The sequence below is a fragment of the Siniperca chuatsi genome, linkage group LG13 (assembly GCF_020085105.1).
Source record: "Siniperca chuatsi isolate FFG_IHB_CAS linkage group LG13, ASM2008510v1, whole genome shotgun sequence".
Taxonomy (NCBI): domain Eukaryota; kingdom Metazoa; phylum Chordata; class Actinopteri; order Centrarchiformes; family Sinipercidae; genus Siniperca; species Siniperca chuatsi.
The window spans coordinates 23659871-23681876 of NC_058054.1; the positions used below are offsets into that span (position 1 = coordinate 23659871).

Sequence of the window (22006 nt, forward strand, 5' to 3'; positions counted from 1 at the left end):
ACTTTCAACAACCAGATCAGTGTTCTTCGTAAAAGTCTTCGTAAGAAATCAGTCTGTGTTGTTGCATTGTGTCATTGAACGTCTTTGGTATTGATATTTATAAGTCAAATATATAATGATACATTCATATTTGCATGTTTCATGTTAAAATCTCAACCCTTTCTTTCATGTAAAGTATCAAAATGTTGGTAATGACTGACTGTGCAGACAAAACCTACAGATCTACCTGCACCGTAATGCTTATAAGCGCCACAGTAGCAGCTACTTGAATACTTCAGTGTCAACAATAACATCATCGGCAGCCCTGACAGACATCCATCCATCCATCCATTTTCTACCGCTTGGTCCCGTTAGGGGTCGCGGGTGACTGGAGCCTATCCCAGTGACTTTGGGCCTTAGGCAGGGTACACCCTGGACAGTGGCCAACTCGTCGCAGGGCTAACACAGACACAGACAAGGACAGACAACCATTCACTCTCACATTCATTCAATACGGGCAATTTAGAGTTATCAATTAACCTACACATGCATGTCTTTGGACGGTGGGAGGAAGCCGGAGAACCCGGAGAGAACCCACGGTAACACGGGGAGGACATGCAGACTCCACCCAGAGAGATTGTGTGATGTTGGTCTGGTCCGGGAATCGATCCCACAAACCCACGATCTCCTTATTGGGAGGCAGGAGCTTTAGCCGCTCTGGCCCTGACAGACATTAGACATTAAACCCGATTTTAATGCCAAATTGGTCACCCCAACTGATTTTAGCATTGGGCCGAATTCCTGCCAGATTGGTTGTCGTTTGACGGGCAGTTTGTGGGGGTTCATGATGCCTGCTTAAATGCCTGAACAATCAACTCTCTCGGACAGTCAGTTTGATTTCTGGTTTGTCAGACATTATGGTTGGCCCAACATGGTTGCTGTCAAAAGATCTGTTATAAACTGTAGTGAGCCTGTTTAAATACTACTGCAGTAGTATTTTACACATTGTTGCTTATACTGTGGTCTGTACTGAGACTGCTGTGATATAAAACTAAACTGGACAGACCAGACTGCCTGCGTGTGCAGTGTGTGTTATATTTTTCCTTTTTTTCTTCTTACATTCCATCCATAGTAGAATTGCACAAAGTAATGCTGCTTTTCTCTCTTTTTGTCAACATTGTTAAGGTTGCGGCTTGTTTGAATTAACTTTATTGGAACTGTCACTAGACAAAACTGACCGGAGGTTCCGTGCTTACGTTCACTGTGAGCAGACACACAGTAACTGCCCGGTTTAAGCAGAGGTGATCCCACACGGCTAGTGCTGTACCATTTATTGCCCTGTCTTTGTCCTGCCTGGTTCTTACATTAACTCGTTAACAACGTTTAGTCCTGCACAAACTTCCAGGAGATACGTCAAATCACGATCAAGAAAACATATTATTTTCTCAAAGACATTTTGTGGGACCTTTTAAAACAGTGATAAAAATCTGGGGGAGAGTGCTGGGGGATACCTAATTTCCAAAGCAAATCAAGTAGTTTTGATCTTTAATAGGCAAATTCCAATATTTTACCCCAATGGATAACTTTTTTGTTTGATTTAAGGCTAAATAAAAATACATTTCACTATTTATATTCTATTCGATTGTATATTTCATTATATATTTGACTTCAATTTTTGATTTAAATATATTTGACTTGAATTTTTGCAGTGAATGTTTCCAATAAATTGACTCGAGGCAGGCCTGTATACAGAAAAACAGGATAGAAGTTTCATATCATTGTACAGTGGGTAAGTTTATTCCCAATGTCACAGAGAAATAGTACAAAATATAAGCATAAAGCTCATGATTTGCTGAGGACTTACTGATGATTTTGGTGTCAGTGTTCTCATCACTTAACACATAAGTTAACCAAACTCCATGTGTTTAGTTCATGCGCTCCGCTTTGTCTGAGCACCATCCAGTGTCCAGTGGTGATTAACTATGCTGGTGGTCAGTGTAATGTTTTCTCCCCTTGTAAACCCCTCCAGCGGCGCCCCAGCCCGGTCAATAATTAATGCCAAGGATGCTCTGCGTTTTACAGGAGGCCACAGCCGTGTTTTATCACTGCAGCACATCATTCTCATTAGGCCAGATTCCATCAAGACTCACTGTACATGAAGACACACAGAGAGACACAGTGAGATACATGGGAGACAGGAGAGAGAGAAGCAAGGTGGGGAAAGGAAAGGATACGAAATTAAAGGAAAGAGAAGAAGCAACCTGACCAAACCGTCCACCAGAAATAGTCTCTGCTCCACTCTGTGCCCCTTCTTCCATCATTTTTTCTTTCTTACCCACCTAACCCATTAGTAAGCTAGTCTTATTTCTCTGTTTCTCTCTGTCTCTCTCTACAACCCTGTCCCCGTCGCTTGCTGAAATTTATTGCATGCAAATAGGCTTCAGTGTGTGTGTGTGTGTGTGCGTGCGTGTGTGTGAGAGAGAGAGTGAATGCGGTTGTGAGAAGGTTGAGTGATAGGATATACATTTTTAATGAGATGGAATGAGATGTGGGTGAGGGCAAGGTCAGGGGTGACACACACACACACGTAACACTTAAAACATGCATACATAGCCACTCATAGACATGTTAACATATACATACTAAGTGAAGACGCACACACACACACACACATTAGACCCTCGAAGGAGTGTGTGAAGTATGGTCTCATTAGGCAGGCTGTATGGGATTAACAACAGCGGTGACATTTGGTGGCTTGTAAGCGACCAGTCTATAAAAACGAGACTCAACGAGAAAAGGTGTGCATGTGTGTGCGCCTGTGCTTACGAGTGTGCATATGCGTGTGTGTGTGTGTGTGAGATATAAACGTTTCTACATTTCCAATTGTCATACTGTGTCGCAAACACTAACGCACACACTCTTGTACACATACACCTGGCAACAGACGGGCCCAACATGTTTGATAGGAGAACCTTATTATTTGTCCCCTGGGTATTTTAGCTAGTCTAGTTTTTTGCTGTAGTCAAAGTGATTATGCGATCCTACTTTTATTACGCAGCTTTGTCCTAATACAAAGCTCCCCCAAAGGATTCTGGGTGAACGCGTGTGTATGTCTACCTGTGTGCCCATACCTCTGTCATTTTGTGTCTGTCATTCTTTATTTCTATGCCAATCTCCTTTTCTCTCTTGCCCTGCTTGCTTGCTGCCTACCCATGCAAGCACACCTACACACTGCGACTGCATATTCTAAAGCGCACACACCATCTACAATTTACTGTCCTGAGGATGGTGGATGGCAGAAGAGGCTCAGCATGCAGTGGCTGCCAAATAAGCCAATGTAGAGGAGATATTCTGGTTAATGAGCTGCAGAAATACAGTTCTCACCTAGTGTCTACATTGTGTGTGTATGTATGTATGTTTGAGAGAAGAAAGGAATGATACAAAGGCAAAAAAGTCAATATTCTCTGGTCTTTCCTCTAACATCTCTGTGTCATTGTGTTCTTCCTTATCTTATCTGCCTCTATTGTTCTTGCTTTTTAAACTCTACTCTCTTGTTGATACAAGAAAAGTGGGTGGACTAAGCCTTGTAGCTTCCCAACCAGCCATGTGGATGTCTATCGGTGAACCAAATCTTACCCGTAAATGGAAAACTAATATTACAACTTATACTATTACTACTATTAACATTGTACTCACCAAAGCGTTTGCTGAGTTCCTTGAATGCGGCAACTAAAAATGGGTCCAAGTTTATCTTAAGTTTCTCTTCCAAATACATTTGACAAACCTGGGGGTTTGTTTGTAGCCTGATTGTCTGACTACTCATGTTTGTTGCCCTGTTGGACCTATTTTTAGCGATGTAGCCGCATTCTGAGATCTCAGCAGTTACTTTGTTCAGTAAAATGGTTGGAGCAATGAACATTAAAGTTGCAATACACATTAGCTTCCCTTTAAGTTTCTTTATATCAGAGAGGGCAGGGGTACCAGGTTAAAAAAATGAATGGGATTGTTTGTATTCCAGTGTAGCCCGTAGCATCCCGGTTGCTGTAGCTGCATTGTAGGATTATGTGCTGTGCTCTTGTACACTTGATGTGACATGAAATGATGCAGGGTATACTGAACATTGTAATCATAATTTTTTTAATAAAGAGAAGAGTAAAGTTTTTTTATATAGCCAGCACTATGGCCAAGACCATTTGTTTGTTTGGAGGTTGTTGGGGTTTTTGAATGGTGGCGATGGTGGTGGGGTATATATTCACGTTTTCTAACTACGATTCACCAGGCATTCATCGCACAATCTGACATACATGCCTCAACTCTGATATCTTGCAGCCCGACACAGATTGTAATCAAGATTTTATTAGACCTATCTTGCACAGTGTGACATGCAATGAACCTGCAAGATTACCGTTATCACACAGTGTATGAGGGCCTTAAGGTATGGTGAAGGTTAGGCAATTAAAACACTTGATTAAGGTTAGGAAAAAAAATTGTGGTTACGGTTGAAAAAAAGGCCAACATTAAATGTTGGACTTGGATGGGACGCACTACACGCCCATCCACCACCCCAACCTTTTTGCCTAGGACATACCGCCTCCTGCATTGGCACCAAACGCTGGCAATGGATGTAAATCATGTGCTGCAAAATATCAATGTAATGGACTGGTGAGGACACCCTTAACCATTGTACAATAACTATAGTATAATATCAGTCATGTGATTTTGGTGCTGCCTACTGTAGTCCTCAGAATCTCATAACATAACTATTATACCGCTAATCAGAGGGAAAAAATACTCTCTCAGCCAGGTAACACTGCTACAGAGCAGCAGTAGTGTGCTGGTGTGCAGTGCATTCATTACAGACGTAATGCAAAAAAACAGAGCAGATAAAGAAAGACCAGCACCTATTCTGCCCTGATCAAGTTTCATTCCCTCTACTTCGCCTCTCTGTCATAGCTCCTTTGCACTCTCTCCTTCCATTTCCTCCTTTTCCCCACCTACAATTTCATGATTTCTTCTCCTCTCCAGACCATTTCACACCATCTCTTTTTCCATTATACTCTCTTCTCTTTTTACCATCTCTCCCCTTTGCTCTCCCCTTCTCTCTCCCTTGTTTCTTTCTCTTCTCTCCTCTGCTCTCCTCTCCTCTCTCCACATCTCTCCCTCTGTCACGGCAGCGATGATTATGACTAGTGAGCATAATGCATAGCCATGAATAGGACTGTCCGGCTGATTGTGATGTATAGTTTTTCATTACCGCTCCCCAGCCCCCGTCATTAGGCACAGGGTGGATGGGAGGAGTTTGTAAAGGAAAGGGGGGTGAATGGTGGCGATGGTGGTGGGGTATCTATTTATCCACTAATTTGTAAGAAAAAAACCCTCCCCCTTCCTGTATGGTGGCAATCAGGGGACAAGGTAATCGTCTGCACGTGCAAGAGGCCCTGACGGCCAGCACCTGATGAAGAGCTATGTGGTGTCAGGCTATTGTGTGAAAGAGAGAATCAGAAAATGGAGCAAATAAGACAGTGAGAGTGTGTGTGTAAAAGCTGTACACTTTAAAAAGTATCCATCTTATTTTATATAAGTGAGAAAAGCTGCCAAGGTGGTAAGGTAATTCCACTTGTTTCCAATGCAAATCAACTTCTTTTTCAAAATCAAGAGTCAGTTTCTTCATAGAAGTAGTCTACCTTATTCCACCTTTTTTCAAAAGCAGTGATACTTCTTTCAGCTGCATTGAGGACAAGTTAATTTAACTGCAAATGACTGAATATGAACTAAATAACTTTAAGATCCCCTAGTATTCGACACTTTCTGATGAAACGCAATTGCTGGTTAGTTTCCTTTTGCAAAGTGTCACCCTCTTAAGGAACTACTCTAAAAATTTGGGAAATTGGCTCATTTACTGCTGTGAGCTAGATGAGGGAATTGTTATCAGTTTCTCCTGCCTCAACCTTTTCAGCACAAAGACTGTTGTATCTTGTTAGGTTTAGGGGGGTTAGATACAGTGTGAATTAGTGAGCTTTAAATGTGTTCTTAGGCATATTTTTTAACTTTGGAGAGAGCAAGAGAAGCTGTTTACCCCTGCTTCCAGGATTGAGAGTCATTGATCTACTCGTCTAACTGCTTTAGATGATAATAAAATTGTGCTTGGTGTCTTTTTAGATTTGACCACCAGATCTGATATTGTTAATCATAATATTCTTATTTCCTAATTTAATAAATATGGTGCGCAGGATGTGGCTTTTTAACTATTTAAATGATAGAGAACAATTTGTATCCATCAATGGTTGCATATCTAAGAAAAATACTTTTTGGTGTACCTCAGGTTTCTATCTTCGGCCCTTTATTATTTTTTATAATGACTTGGCTGTGACTCATAAAAATCTTCTCTCTATATTATTTGCAATGGTTTCAGCTGATTAAGCTTACACTCAGTATTAATAAATGTGACTCCATGATCTTTTGTAACAAAAACAAGCTTAATCTAAAATATTTATAAATGGAACAGAAATTCTCCAAGTCCCAAATACATGAATTGCAAGGAAGATCTTCCAGATACTTTTCATAATTTTTATATTTTATCATCAGACATTCACTCATATTCATCTAGGCGAAAAAAATATTTCCGTTTACCTTATTGTCGTACATCAAGACATAATTTTTTTTAATCACATTTTGAGGTCCACAGTTATGGAATTCATTGAATATGACACTGAAATCGTCATCTTCCTTGTCAGCTTTTAGGTCACTGTTAAAAAAAAATCCTATTTCATCTTGAACCATATGGTAAGATGCTGTTGTTTGTTCAAATCTACTTATTCTAGGTTTTTTTCAGTTTTTTTTTCCTTTTTTTTTATTAGTTTATGCTTGCTTGTGTGTGTGTATATATATATATTGTTTGTGCTATGTGTTGTTTGTTTGTTTGCTTGTTTTGTTTCATTTTTGATGAGTAATAATTTTTGTATTTGTTTAAATAAGGGGAAGACTCCAAATAAGCCTTTTAGCCTACCCTCCTTTCCTTCACTGTAACTACTGTCTTTTTTATTGAATGTATTTGTATCATTTTTACTGTGCAAATTAACAAACTAAACTAAAACTAAACTCTCAGAAAGAAAGAAAATAAGCAAATATATGACTAATTATTATTTTAATAATAATAATAAATTTTAATACATGGTGTAACTTCACTTGTATAAAAAAAAGTCTTAATTTGGTTTGATTTCTCATATTCTTCCAACACATGAATTGTCTTTGTAAGAAAAATGCATTTTAAGACCTTGTACAAGATGTAGTGGCTGTTTAATCATATTTTGTAACATACAGACAGTCTGCCACCCTGATGCCAGCGCTGGATCAGCTGGTTCCTCCCAGTCTCATCCTGTCTGTTAATTAATGACCATTTGGTATAAATTACAAATGGCAGAAATAGAGGGAAAAGAGCGGGCTCCTGTGCTTGGCCTCTGATGGCTATCTACACATACACACAAACACATTCCTGGCTGTCGGGGAGTGGAATAAGGTGCAGACACTGCCGGGGGTGTAGCTCATCAAAGGTGGAGACATGGACAGGCGAGGTGAAAAATGATTTAACGAGGTGGGATTCATGTATTTCTAATTAACTTGTACATAAGCACACACACATAGACACACACAGTACAGTGAAATACAGTGATCAAAAGTTTTTTTTTAATTTATTTGATTGATGACAATTGGAAAAAAGTCATAATAATGTTACAGTAATGCAAATAATAGTGCTGCACAGTACTTCATGCATAGCTCACTTCAGCAAGAAGACTACACAACTGGGAACATTTAAAGGATAGGTTCACAATTTTTTAAGTCAGTCTTAAAACAATAGTTGGTCATTTTAATACAAAATAACCTCTTTTTGTTACTGTCCTACCACTGCAGCTCAGTAAGGAGATACTGTCCAGACAAACAAAAGAGGGAATTATATACTAAAAAGACAGTAACTTTCTAAGTTACTCACTTGATTTGATTAACTCAGACTGCTAAAGCCTCATATCAATAAATATTCAGATAAACTTTGGAATCCATTTTTGCACAAAACGAGGACTGTGGATTTTGTCCCCCCTCACTTCCATTGAAAGCACATTAAGAAGGGTTCTTTAAATGGCCAGTATGAACAGGAGGAATGGTTACAGCAAACAAAACCTCTTTCAATGTTCATATGGGCACCTGACTATTGTTTTAAACCACAAATTTGCTGCCTTGATTTGTGCTTTGACTTGCTATTTACATATATTTGTTTCTTCAACACATGTTAAGTTCACAAAGAATTTAACTGTATTGCTTGCACCAACAGTGGTTGGTGTTAGTTGTAGTGGACATGATGGTGCAATATAGATTAGGGCTGTCACTTTTTCAAAAAGTCAACTTCGAATGAATTTGAACTAACATGTACCCATCTTACCCCTCAGTATAGTCTATATATTATTATTTATGGTGCGACTTGGAATTTCATGTCGTGGCTGCTGTTCTGTCATTATCCTGAAAACCTTCTCATGAAACAATGCTAATGGACCGCATATCCCTGCATATGATATTTTTACAAGCTTCTGGCAAAGGTCCTGAGGATGAGTCTTTGTTTGTTTGTTTTTGTTGACAGTAGATTTTGAATTCGAAAAGGTCATTACAGTACAAACATTTGATCTTTTCCCACGTTCGATAAATTTCGAATATAAAGTGACAGCCCTAACACAACTTTCTGATTTATAGATGAATATGAGAGGCAAAAGAAAAGATGCTGAAGCAATGTTTGACACTGGAGTTCTGGACCTTTTAAAATATTTAATCATTAAATATATCTTTCTCTCAACTTATGACGATTATTGTTTGCTAACCTTAACGAAATGCTTGTGTTGAATAACCTTATCCATACTTTAACCATTTGCCATGTGCAGATAATGAAAAACTTCAGTAGCGGAAGTGAAAGAATGTTGCCACTGTACATGATCTGGGGTTTTTCAGAATCAACCAATGTCAAATGTTCTGTCAACTAAGTTGCTTGTGTAGTCGTCATTCCTCTATACAGCTGTGTCCTGGTAAGTCTGTGTCAGTAATCATCAGCTCTGTCCAAAACAAGCAAGATTATGTTGTTTTGCATGTTGGGGAAGTTTTGGTAGCGTGATACGGTTACAGCTGTTTGTGATCTGGACAAAAACACTGCAGGAGGCACGACAAAGGAAGCACATGGTTCACACACACACACACACACACACACACACAAAACAAGCAGGATGTCAACACGTTGTCATTACTTGGCAACTCACCAGTAATAAGCAATATTAGACATGCAGTGTTAGAAGTTCTTGCTTTTATCAACTTTAAGAAATAGAGTCTCACTCCAGATCCTCACATACTGACAATCTTTTCCATTTTAATTACAGCTTTAGACAGACTGATGTAGAACACATGTGGTATTTCTGTTTCCTGTGCAGATGTAGGAAATCATCCTGTCAATACAACAGTTAATTTATACTTCGTCCTTTCATGGACATCTGATTAAGACCACTTTTGGCGTGTGTACTCAATAAGAGCTTCTAGGCAGGACAGGATGCAGCAAACTATGTAAGCAAGTGAGCAGTTTAAAGGATGGCTATGACTCTGTCAACTCAACAATGAGACCTGAGGGATTGTACACGCAAAATGGCCTTTTCACTATTGTACATTTCATGTATATTGATAGATTTGATGTGACTTTTTCCGGTATTTCTTTGACTCTGACTTGGACAGAGAAGCAGCTGAATCTGCAGCTGATGGGTTTGTTTCTTTTGTAATAGCTTCACAAACAACATATGAAGCTGCTGCTAATTCTAAATGAATGGGAATAAGTGGCTTGTTGCTTTGTGCATTAGATTGCAAGCACTGACCTATTATTAGGATACAATGTGTAATAAAACATCAGCTTTGCTCTGAAAATGTTGCCCTACACTGTTGGAATGGCTGGGCCGGCGCTCAGGAATCTATTAGCCTCTGTGTAAATGGCTTGTTGCTTTTACACACCCAGGCTCTGGAGCGCTGCCACTCGCTTTGTAATTAGTGCTGCATTTCTGCCAAGGAAACGCTGGCTCACCCTGTCCATGCACTCCCTCACACAAACACCCACACTCAACAATTAGTGTGTTTTACCTGATAATGAAATTATGTAAATAGTGGAAGTGTCCAGGAGACGCTTGCTTATTCAATTCAAATAGGTTCAGGCCCCATTACCATATTTTGGAACATCTGACTAATTAGGAGGACGAGGAGGGTCCGGGACCCGTGGAGAGGGATGAGAGAGATGAGAGAGACAAAGACTTTTAACGGCATCCACTCGCCTCATAAAGAGGTTATTAAGAGTCGAGGCTGAAGATGGCCACTAATGATGTGTTGGGGAAATTAGGCCGATCAAACATTAAAAGCCGAAGCCCCCTCCTGTGGGCAGAGAAGCAGCCAAATGGGTCAATTAGAGAGGTATTATTTCTCTCTTTCTCTCCCCGCTCGCTCCCTCTCTCAAGAAAGGGAAAACAAGTGGAAGCTGATCTGCATAAAGTGTTTATCAAGACAGACATGTCCACTTAGGGGTGATCACGCTGAAATACCTCATCCAGCTAGAAGCAAACGAGGGGGAAGGGACAAAGTTGGGTAAATGTGCATCTCGGCATGAGTGTGTGTTGTCTTAATTAACAGGATAATTTGGTGTTTGTACGTGTTTTTGCATGTGCCTGTGTATTTCCTGGCCCTAAGCACGCACTATATTGGCATTTTCCTATTGTGGGTGAGACCAGGCGTGTTTATATGAAGTTTGCATGCAGAAGGATTTGAAGGTAAGGGCAGAGGAAGCGAGAAAGGGGGCTATTAGTGGTCCTCAATCAAGAAGTAATTCAGTATCAACCACAAAATGTCTTGGTCATAAATAAGAATAACCGAATTAGCGTGCAAAGCGCTTTAAATTGCCTAAAATTAAGTACAGGCATACATCATGGGAGGATGAGGAGAGTAATGTTCCTGGCAGAGAATCTACTCACAATAAATTGTCATTTTATCTCTTTTCTACTGTGTTTTTACCTCGCCTCAGAGGGGCACATTTTCAATTAACTGCTGCATCCTAAAGGGAGTTCAATTTTGACTTTAAGGACGGAGTAAATTCTACAACCTGGTGCTTTGTTGTGGTTTAAATACACTTTAGATTTACACTTAACTTATCTTGGCTACTTGTTTCACTTTGCTCTCTTTAGTTTGAGTGGGAAGACAATGAGGAGAGCACAGAGTGAGGGGGGGGGGGAGAGGCATTCAAGGAAGGAACTGTAATTCTTGCGCAGGGTTTGAAATAAATTAGCTCTTAGCCATTCGGGGTTAGGCTAACATATTAGAATTTTCCATCTGCTTGCTCTAAATCATCTGCAAGTCCGCTCAGCGCAAAGGGCAGGCTGCTCATCTCTCAACTCGTAGGACAGATTGCATTACTGAGCAATATACCTTTATTTCCCCCATTTAATCCTCAGCTCAGGGCCGGCCAGTGCACAGCTAGACGTAATATAACACAGAGTCATGTATGTGCACAATTAAACATGGAGAAATACACACACAAGCATGCAGATACAATTTAAATGTGTGCCCCGCGGACAGGATGATGAATGAAAGAACGCACAAACTTGTATACACACAGGGATACACCCAAGCCGCCATCAGGTGTCATTTTTAATCAGCTGATAACATCTTTGTGTTTACCCACTGCTTTGTGTTACAGAAAGAGGTGTCAAAACAGGGTCGACGCGTCTGAAACACTTAGCAAAAACCACCCAGACACCACTCAAACACGTCACTCTTTCTCTTCAAGTAGCTGGTGTGTTGCCTGTCTCTCCCCGTGCATCAGTAATCAACCTTGATGCTCGCTGCTGTTGTGGCCATTGATTTTTCTGTTCCACATGTGGGTGAAAATTGCACTTTAAGTTACCCTGAGTGTTAAATTAATGATGAAACCGCAAGAGTGCCCTCTCCTGACTTTCAATTAACACCATCAGGATTAGAGGGGTCGGATGGAGGGAGGGCAGAGAGAGAAAAGGGGGGTGAAAGAGAGGAGAGATCGAGGAGAGAGAAGGACTATCCATGACACCCACTCTCAAGGTTTGGGTTTCGATCGGTTTGGTGTCCTGTCATCATGTGGGAGTTAAAAACATGGGCAACTCCTCTAGAGCGCAGTGTTCAAGCTTTGCAGGAAAAAAATCTGCAAACTGGAAAGGAATTTGGCTATTTCTGCTAACAAGAGAAAACTTAAGCAAGCAGCAGAATTTATTTGGAGTATATTTGGAGAAAGGAGTGAGAGCTAAGGACAGAGATAGAAGAATGAAGTGAGAAGAGATGGGAAAATTGATCAGAATTTGGAGACATGACATACTTGAGATTTCAGTCACTTGTGATAGAGTTTTCCACATTTGCCAGCTTTCACCTGAAGCAAATTCGCCTTTCTGTTTTTTTTTGTTTTTTTTTGCTTCAAAACCAGGAATCTCCCCTGATTTCTCTGGTCAGGCTTTCCAGTCAAACAGACACGTGTCCACAGGAAGCCAAGAGCCAGCTAACATGGAGATAAACAACACGCCAAGCCAAGAGGACACAGGTGCCTACTGGCAGCTGGCCCTGCTGGACAGATACACACACACACACACACACACAACCTGCCAGTTAATTTTGACCCTGCTTTCCCGCCTCTCCGTAAAGGGAAACACCTGCCTGATAGAGCTCTATTTAAGGAAAGTGGGAACATGCAGGAGCCCATTCAGCCAGTAAATCAGTGTGTGTGTGTGACTCTATGTGTGCATTATTTCAGTGTCTGTGTCTATTGGAGGAAAACAATACTAGTGCAACAATACTGTCAGAATTGCTCAGTAGTCAGCTGATTAGTCAGACACTGAGATAAATAGACGACTAAGCCAATCAGCCAATCCGCCTGCCGAGCTGCGGATCAGCCAATCACACGCTGAGACCGTAAAGTATGATGTCACATCAGTTACTTTACATCCTGAACAACACGGCCTGAACTCCACCCATGATGAGGTCACTACTTTATTTCTGTCAGTCTTGTGTGAGCTTGTGTTTTGTTGAGAGTCTCCCTCCAACTGGGTCAAAATGTATTGAGCCATGGTGTACCGCGGACGTTGGAACAACGGACATTGTTTATGATTAAGTCACCTTGCTCAGTTGTATGAAAAAATAAGGAGATGATTGGAGATGACTCTGAGAACTTGTGATCTGTATTTTCCACTATTTTCTGACATTTTATAGACTGAACAATTCAACAGCTATCCAAAAAATTAATTAACAGGTTAATCGATGGAGAAAAAATGTCATTAGTTGCAGCGCCTAGAGCAATCTATCTCTGCTGGTTGGTTCTTCTTGATGTAGAAGTCAAAGTAGTCCTTGTGTTTCGCTACAACTCCCCTGCATCCCTTCCTATTGTAATGATCACAGTATGGGCAAAATAATCAGCAGTTAAGGACAATTTAGCACAGTAATCAAAAGCACTGGTCTACTTACTAGATTCTATAAGATAAATCATTTCCTGATTCATTCATAATTACCCAATCATCACGAGAAAACAAAGCTTATCATGATGTGATCATAGCAAAGACAAATTGCTTCTTTGTGACAATGAAATAACTGTTTTGTGATCTCAAGAAAACAAGCTTTTTACATCATAGAGAACATTGTTATATCTTCTTTTTACATGCTCTTTGTCCTGCCGTACCGCACAGAACTGGTTTTTGTTTTGGTTTGAATTTCATATTTATTGGTTTTTTCCTTATTCTCCTAAGAGAGTTTAGTCTACCAAAGTGATGGCAGGAAAATGCACCACACACTGTCAACACACTTCCATTCTGTCATTTATTCAGGTGCTTCCTGCATTTCCTTTATTTTGGAAGTTTACCTGAGTGTCGTGATGTTTTCAGGAAGTGCTGTGTTGTGATGACTGACTGTGATACTGCAGGTGTCGGAACAGTCACACTGAAGTAAAAGTTCAGCATGGCTTCAAACACATACACACACACACACACACACACACACACATTTTTGTGTGTGTGTTGTGATTCTTTGGTTTCAGGATAGTACAGTCTGGTCTCAGACCTCTGTCTGTCTCTAATGCCTTCCTCTTCCTCCTTTCGCACACACGCGCACACACAGTGCCAGGTGCGCTGTGTGTGTGTCTGTTGTTGTTCTCTTGATGTACTCCACAGCCCAGTGTGGTCAGATCATCCTGGCTAATAACTTCCTGTTTCCTGTTTCTGACTCGGCTATTTCCTGCCCACTGAGCCACGTGGATTCAGGCCCAAAAAAACACAATTGATATGTCACAATCTCTCAAAAAGAATGTGCAGTCCCCCCAAAAACCTGCGACCTGTTGTTGTTGTTGTTGTTGTTGTTGAATTATAGACAGGAAAAGATCAGAAAGTCCATTAAACCGAGGATGTTACATCTCGTGACTAATGAACACAAGTCTTACTGTAGATCATACTTTACAAATGAGATACTGTAAAAGAAGCTAGGACCCTCTTTATTAAATCACACCTTAACGTCTTTCTGAAAAGTAGACTCTTATCAGGTATCAACATCAGTCGCACCAAATAATACGCACACACACATCATGCACTCTCAAATGTGCTTTTCTATATTTTAGAAAACTGAATATCTTATATTATAACTCCTTGTGACATGGGTAATTGCAATAGGCATTTTTCAGTAAATTGTAACATTTTGTCGACAAAATCTATTAATCTAAAAAATAATCAGCATATTAATTGATAATTAAAATAATCATTAGTTGCGGTCCTAAGGCAGACTGACCACTGTCTGGTCCATTATCACTGTATATCAGGACACCTTATCATGTATTATCATTTGAGCTACAGTAGGAATAGATTTTAGAATTATCACATATAATGACTATTTCCACCAACATACACAGATGACAGGTAGGCTGTTATTAGAGTCAAACTGGTAGGCAAATATGCATAAGATGGTGGACCGAGAGAAATAGAGCAACAAAGCCTGCCTCTGTAGAGGAAGCTGGAGAGTAGTGAACTTCATCAAAGTGAGGTGGAACTTCAGGTGAGCTGTGCTTCTGCACTGATTAACTGGACAATAAAATGATTCTCACACTTTGATCAAGGTTCCAGTTGAAAAAATGTTTAAAATAATCTTCCAGTAATGAGAATGACAACCAGCAACTGGATCAGAAGGCAAATGATTCAAATCCTTTAACACCACACGCTAGGAATTTATCTGCTAACTGTCATCACCAGTTGACCCAGTTTGGAACAAACTCAGTAAGGGTCCTGATGCCAAAATCATATATTCATATCAATCATATATTTATATCAGCCCAGCAGTCATAATGTTGGGCCCTAAAGATTTAAGCCTTAATGAGGTGTGTATACTGAATTTTAGCTACAAGTAGTGCAGTGTTAAAATACTTTGTGCTTTACAGTATACACACAAACACACAGCTGTCATTTTGCCAGACAGCGTCATTTCAAACAGTGAATCAACATTGTTCTCTCGCTGTTGCTCTGTCGTCCCGTTGCTTGATGCTGACAAAGACAAACGCAGACGCAGAGCTCCACAGGATGTTTACGACACCTGTATCCCCCCTCGTTCACCTCACCCATTACCCACTCTCTCCACTCAACTCCCTGCCACCTCCTCTGCTATCTCTTCATGCCCTCCCGTTCCCCCTCTCCTCCGTTTTGCTCCCCTTCTCTTGTCCTTTGACCATCCTCTTCATCAATTCATCCCTTTCTCCACCCACCGCTTGCCCTATTTTCCCAGCCCTGTTCGACCGCCTTATTCAGCTTGTTAACAGCTCACTGCAGTCATAGGAAATAGCATGACGGTGAGCTAATGTCAGCTTCCTGTTGTATGACACATTCATACAATGTTTTGACGCTGGTCAAGGTGAAACCCGCAAACATGGGCCGACAGAGCGGGACACGACCATCAGGGGTTAACTAGAGGTTGTGCTGTGGATCACAGAGGCTAAAAAGTACATCCCATGTATTAATTCCAGACAGTGACGCAGGTTTGAAATTCAGTTGAACCGCCTGTCATTTCCTCTCTCTGTCAGTTGCTTTCCTGTCTTTCTCTGTGTTATGTTAGCCAGTAAAATAGAAATATGATTAAACATGTTTCTTATGATTTGCTTTTAGCAGGTTTTACAGATGGCAACAAAGAAGGAGTTGTCTTATTTTGCAGTGGCCTTGTAAGAGTTTGGTTTTCAGTCAGTGATAGAATACATTCTGTGATGTAAAATGGGAATTGTAATTGAATGTAGGTTAGTTACTGTTAATACCATCAGTGAGGTGGGAGGTAATCTGTTCACTGCATGTTCTCACTCTTCTGTCAAGGCCCGCTGACTGTGGCTTGTCGCTGGCTGGTCTCACACATCATTCACTAATGAGTGAGTGACATCTGCTGGGGGCCTGTGTGACAGAGCACTGTCACCCTGCCTGACACTGGGAAAACATGTCTATTCATCCGTCCATCCATCCATCCATCCATCCTGCTTCTGTCCCACAGCCGCAGCAGGCATGTTGTAAAATGTAAAAGTCGGTAAGTAACATCAGAATTCTTCTTCTAAGAATTGAAAGTAAATGCAGTAATAATAACAATAATAATTGCTAATTATATGAACACATTTCCTTAACATTTTCAATTTTTATAATTGGTTGGACCATAGGAGTTTCACATAGCTTGTTCTGCATATTACTAACACCTGGTTTGAGACATCTCTCTAACGCATCTCACTCATAAAGTCACAGTGCTTCTGCTTGCATCAGCACTCAACCTCATAACAATTTGTGAGCAGTGGATTATGAGCTTCTTCTACACATTAAGACTCCCACTAGTGTCCTGACACCTGATATCTTCACTTTCCCCTCCTTTCACGCCAATTGAGATACGACACCAATTGATGGGTGACACTGCAGACAATTTGGATAATTTGCTGTAAAATGGTGCACATTTTCACCACTTTATCGTACCGTCATGTGCTTCTCGGAGATACATGGTTTCTGAAGGACATCAATGTCCCCTTTACCTCACAGCTACATCTTTATATATAGACAATATAGTCAGAGTTTTGTAAAAATACAAGCTCTACTTTTAAAAAATGATTGCCAACACTGTGTAACCTAGATTCTCAAATGTAGCGGTTTTCTATATCACCTAAACTTGATGCAGAATATTTTGTAATAAAGAATTAAAACTCCAGATAGGGTTTAATTATTACAATTATTATTTTCAATGTGAGTGACAACTCAACAAAATCTTTAGACTACCTCTAAGGCAATAACACAGCTCTTATTTCAGCAAACCCCTGCCTTGAGCAAGACACTGAATCCCCATCAGCTCCATAGCTGCTGCTCTGTATCTGACCTCTGACCTCTGATCTCCCTGTGGAAAATATGACAATTTCCCAGCTGGGATCAGTAATATATCACATTGTTATGATTGTATCCCTACATACCACTCGTTGCAATGATTGATACTTATAGAGAACAATCACTGGATTCATCTAAAACAACTGTTAAATCTGAGACTGCAAGATTCACTAATATCAGGCAGCTGGACTGGGCAGCATTATATGATTCTGCAATTTAAACACGATGTCTGCTGGCACTTATCTTATTCCATACATTAGATTTCACACCTCACTTCAGCTCTGTTGAATGTTACTCTGTGGCATGATGTAGAACTGTGAGGATAATGAGAGTTGGAGGCGATGAAGGGGTGGGAGACTACAGGAGACACAGAGGTGGAGGAGAAAGGAGTCACGGAGACCAGCAAGTTCTCACATGTCGAAAATACAAGGAATAATTATTGTTGTCTGGTGCTGATATTGAGAGTTGTTTGAAAATTGTTCCTTGTTGGTATATGTAAGTATAGCACTCTATGACAGATTTTACTATAGCCTGATCAATACTGGATTTTTAAAGCAGATGCTAAAATTGATATTTGGGAGTTGAAAAATCAAAACGATATATCCGTTGATGTTTTATGTTTTGTTAAGAATTGTGACCATGATACATACTGAGTGGGACAATTTACAGTTGAAAACTCAACTTGACAGTGCTCTCTAATGATGACACCGTTTCAAAATGACCTAAAACCTAGTTTGGTAACATAAATATATTGGCCTGGCCGATTTATCCTTCTAGTTCTAATTTTGACACATGAATTTTGAGATTCACCTGCCAAATGCCAAAATGAGAAGCAGAAGACAAACATTAGAAAGAAGAAAACACAGATGTCATGAAAATTATATTTTGAATTATATAATTTCTTACACTGACAAATGCTCAATTTCTAGCTCTTAGATTTCAGAGCATCCAGTCCCTACATGAAACTGCATCACCACACAATGATAAGTTCACTTTGATTACAAAATGGAGAGGATTAACGTTCAGTGTGATGGATTATCTCAAGCAAGTGTTAAGTCCTTTAAATGAATTTTCATACTCATTTGAAATGAACAGAAAAAATAAATGGCTACCTTGTGGCAGGAAATCAATATTGGTATGCTTCAGACAATATTCAAAAATAATGTGAAACATACAAAACATACAGAACATACAAAACAAACAGTGTGGTCCTTTAAAAGTCTTAAAGTTCAAGTGGTTATGAAAATCCTCTCCGTACATGAAATGCCAAATACACTGCCATGTAAATGCGTAACTTTGGTTGGAAAAACACCAAAATTGCTGTTTATGTGCAACAACTCAAATAAGTTAGCCCAAGACTCAGCCGAATAAATTCCTAAAATGCAAAACAGGCAAGAGACTGACAAAGAAAATGAGGAGGCTAGAGGTGAGGTGATTGGGGAGGGCTTGTTTTGCTTCCCCGGTCCTCCCTCCTGACATACACGCTGAACACAAATATCATTCATTAACAGTAATGTGCCATCTTAACGCTGATGGATGGAGCACAGGCCGCAGCCACACACTCACACACACACACACGCACACACACAGAGCTATAAAACACACAGACAATTTAAAGACGGACCTACTGGGGAGCTGGCATGGCTGACTATCAGTCTCTCTCACACACACACACACACGCATGCATGTACACGCATGCAAGCAGGCAAAGACACAATCACACACACAGAAGGCTTGAGCTCAGGTGTCAGGCTAGCGTGCCGCAAATGAAGACATTTCCTACAGCTGGCAACCTTTGATGGCTCTATGATTCCTCTCCCGCTCACTAGCACTCCTCAGAGGAAACGAGATGAGAGAGAGAGAGGAAAGAGTGACCAACATAAATAGAGACAAACAGAGACATGGTGAGCCAAAGAAAGACAAAAAAAATGGTAAATAGCAGCTATGAAACATCTAGAGGTGTCTTTGGTTTAAAAGTACAACCACAAGGGATGGAATGGGACATAAAAGCAGCCCTGGAGGTTGACCCAGAGTGGCCCACCACAAGCCACTATGCAGTCCCTGGCAGAACTGTCATAGCACCCTAATTTTCACAATAGAACATGGATTTAAATATAAAGTTTAACACAGCAATTAATCAAGAGGTTCTAACATTTAATCATAACAAAAATGTAGTTAGTACAATGATGGCTTCCAAATACAAGGCTTATAAGATATGAGTTTTGTATATGTGCAAAATGAACGGAATGCCAGGAGAATAACTCAATATTGTTTTTCAGATAAATAATAGCATGGCATTGTTGTCTTAAAGGCACAAAGTGTGACGTGTGTCTGCGTTGGTACTACTTTACAAGCAAAATCAATGTTTTTAGATTTGAAGTACTGTCACACATGCAAACCACAAAGGCTATTTTTAACCACAGGATGGCACTCAGACAACATATTCATGTTCAAATGAAAAAACCATGCACATATCATACAGATACATGACTTACACATAAAAATGTAGCTAAAGAGGCTGTGTCGCTTTTGACCTACTCTGATTCCAAAAAGCAAATCAGTAAAGGGATATATTTAACCTAACATTGATTACATTTAAAAGTTTACATCAAAACACATCAAATACAAACCCCTTTTATCTTTGAGATACAAAAACAGCTTACACACAGTATCCCTTATTGAAGTACATTTTAAAGCTAATTACTCATCATACAGCACAACTTAGAACCATGCAAGGGTGAAAAAAATCCAAGCACCAGACCACAACCCATCACAAATCACACGCCTCCAAATAGGTGAACTAATATCATTAATGTAAAATTGGAGAATTCTAAATTATTTGAGGGCAGACCCTGTCCAAAGGTGCTGAGTGTCTGTGTAGACAGTACACAATGACAAACTTTAGTTATACAACCACATAAACTAGCAGAGAGAGAGTGTGTTTGACTCACCTATTACGTATTTAAAGTCCACTGTCCTTCATGGGGGCAAAGTTTTCAGGAACCACGTCATATAGGCCTAATTTCCCACTGGACTCGAGGGCTTTCACCACAGACAACTCCATCTAGGCTGAGTTTCCAATTCTCTCCTGTCCACAGGTGTCCTAACTCGGTCCTGTTTTTTCTCACATCACTTTCTATTCTCAGTCATTTTGAGCAGCTGGTTCTCAGAAAAGTTACAGTTATCCATCCCTCCATTGCTGCTCACTAGGCAGGCCTAGTCTAGCAAAAACACGGTAGCTGATATCATTAGCAACACTGGAAAACTTGCTAACTAAAAAGTTGCTTACTATGGTTACATTGGTGTGAGACCACACTTGCCTTCACACTTCCCCTCAGAGCCCTAAACATTGAGAGTTTAGCAGCTGTGTAAAACTACTAATCAAACGACGCCACTTTCACCTGACTTTCCTCCAGTAGACTGGACGTGATTCCCTGTGTAGCAGTTCAATCCCACATTTCACCACCATTTCACTGATACAAAAAACTGTAACTGTCATACGACAAAGACAAAGGTTTTATCTTTTTATTAGAATGAAATTAGTACCTTGAGTAACGGGAATCGCTTTTTTCATATTTTATTTATTGAATAAGCTTTCCAGTCATTTTTTTTAGTTTTATTTCAAGGGAGCAGTTATTCCTCTAGAAATTAACAATATCTTATAAACTCAACTAACTAATCTCTAACTAAGTCTCTGTTAGTAACAAATTACATAGTTGTTTTCATTAAACGTCATGCTGACCAGCAAAATTAAATATTGCCATTTTATGTCCCAACAAAAAGGTCTAAATTTTGTTTCAAAGCCCTCTCAGCCAGGAAGAACATTGTGGTGGAGAAATACAGAGTCTGAGTCTACAAATACTGGAATTAGCCTAAACCCCCATGGTTGCTAAAACAACCATATTCCCAGAAAAAATACCAAGGACATCAGTGTCCTCAGTGGCAGCTAGTACACAAACTGCTATCTGGTAGTCATCATGGGAGCTGTAGTTTTTTAACATGAAATACCTTGCTAAACTATGTTAAATTCAGGAAGGGTTACAATTCTAATAGCAAGGCCTTATTTATCATTACCTTTTGAATATGGATGGTAAACCCCAAGAATGTGTTTCACTTTTTCATATGAAAGAAAACTTAAGAGAAATTGCATTAAATTATAAATTCTGGAACAACAGCTTGCTTGAATATCCTTAAATATCCGCGTTTGGCTTGCAGTGCCTGCAAACCAAAAAAATATGGATGTCTCACATTAGCCAAAGTCCATCATTCAAAATAATTCAAGCCAAATTTATTAGATATAGAGCCGTATTGTCAATGCACAGGATTTTTAACCTGGTTAACTCTGCAATCACACAATTGTCTTGAGGCAGTCTTGTGATGTGAACGTGGAAGTTTGCAAGTTGTAAACATAGGAATCTTTCCTGTCTCCACTGCCATATGACAGAAATGCAACGTCAGTCTCTCTATTCAGGAAAGACAATGAGGAAATGTAGTTCATGGGAAATTTTGAGAAATGTGAGCAATAGTAATAGCTATACTGGTTCAAAACACAGGCTACTAAAATTCTTTACAGTGGTCTCAATTGTTTTTGTCTC

General features: G+C 39.9%; 1 long non-coding RNA gene across 1 annotated transcript in view; it reads left to right on the forward strand.

Moving 5' to 3' along the window:
• Positions 1-22006, forward strand: part of LOC122887141 — a 73282-nt gene that overhangs the window by 36733 nt on the left and 14543 nt on the right. The window contains exon 2 of the long non-coding RNA XR_006380480.1: positions 16377-16581. This is a non-coding gene — a long non-coding RNA (uncharacterized LOC122887141). The remainder of the gene's footprint in view (positions 1-16376; positions 16582-22006) is intronic.